Source organism: Euprymna scolopes, chromosome 21 (genome assembly GCF_053919585.1).
Source record: "Euprymna scolopes isolate OS-2025 chromosome 21, ASM5391958v1, whole genome shotgun sequence".
In the NCBI taxonomy this organism is placed as follows: Eukaryota; Metazoa; Mollusca; class Cephalopoda; order Sepiida; family Sepiolidae; genus Euprymna; species Euprymna scolopes.
The window spans coordinates 78,367,421-78,368,742 of NC_136502.1; the positions used below are offsets into that span (position 1 = coordinate 78,367,421).

General features: G+C 35.7%; 1 pseudogene; it reads left to right on the forward strand.

Annotated features, from left to right (window-relative positions):
• Positions 1-768: 768 nt before the first annotated feature.
• LOC145243260 (U2 spliceosomal RNA) lies at positions 769-893 on the forward strand (annotated as a pseudogene).
• Positions 894-1,322: the final 429 nt, after the last annotated feature.

Consider the following 1,322-nt stretch of genomic DNA (forward strand, 5'->3'; position numbering starts at 1 on the left):
CATGGTTTTATCTCTGTCATTATTGCTTTTAGAATTTTGGTTCTTTTCTGCTAAAAACTTTTGAGTGTACCAACATTTTTAGAATTTTGTGTATGGTGATAATAATATTTCAACTGTTAATAATAAAAATGTTTGGATGAATTTATGCATCTATATAATTATTTATAGTTTTCACAGAATATATAATATCAGTGAGACCTGTGTTCCGGCGTTGCCTAAGAAAGTTGGAGAAAGCAAGAATTGTAAGCCTTAGAGAAAAAAAAAAAAGATTGACCAGAAAAGACCGAAAAGATTCTTTTCACCTAAAACCTAAGCTTTCATCCTCGCGATAAGAAATGTTTGTAAGTAGAGCTGATAGTAATAGTAATATTAAAACAATACTTGATTAATGATAATTGGTTTTGTCAATTCCATATAAAAATCATTAAATCTTCAGATTTTGTTTGCATATTTTGAAGCAATAGTTATGGTTACCTCTGCTACCAATGATAATCTATTATGTAAAGGGCAGGGGTATGTATGTATGTATGTAAATATCCAGTTGAAACTAAAACACTACCAAACAAACAGCCACCGAGTTAGTATTTTCTTGATCAGCGTTGCTCCAGATGAATAATATCTAAAATTAAGAAAAAAAAAATCATCCGTTCCCTTTAATCTGGTGCCGATTTTATCATGGAAGGTCGATTTCTAGTCCTTTTATGTCCTAATTAAAGGAGAGTAACTTTGAATTTTTTTTTTTAATCCGGTGGGGGAGCAAATAAATACAGCTTTTCTTGGCCTTTTGGCCAAGATCAAAGTGTAGTATCTGTTCCGGCAGATACTGCAAGCAAAGACCAAATGTGGGGGCAGCCCCACATATAAGACCTTGGTCAATGTAGGGGCAACCCTTCATACCAATTGTCACTATCCAGCTCCCCTACTCCCGGGGAGCTGGTCCCCATTTCTCCTTCACTCCTCACATTAAAAATCGGCCTTGTGCCTAATTTGCTCGGTGGGGGAGCAAATAAATACCCTTTTCTTAACCTTTTGGCCAAGATCAAAGTGTAGTATCTTTTCTTACTACATGCTGTACTTATGTTTGTAACTTTTCCTCGGCCACATAGCTAAGATCAAAGTGTAGTATCTTTTCTTAATAGATGCTGCACTTACATTTGTAACTTTTCCTTGGCAATGGAAAGGGAAACCTTTCCATGCTGAGGCATTTTTAGTCGCATGCAAGTCACTCCATCGGTCGGTCTGTAACACATTTACATTTTATTGTTTTTTAAGTAAGGGGTATGGAGTAACATTTTTGTCCCCTGATTTATCAGAGAGGGGCC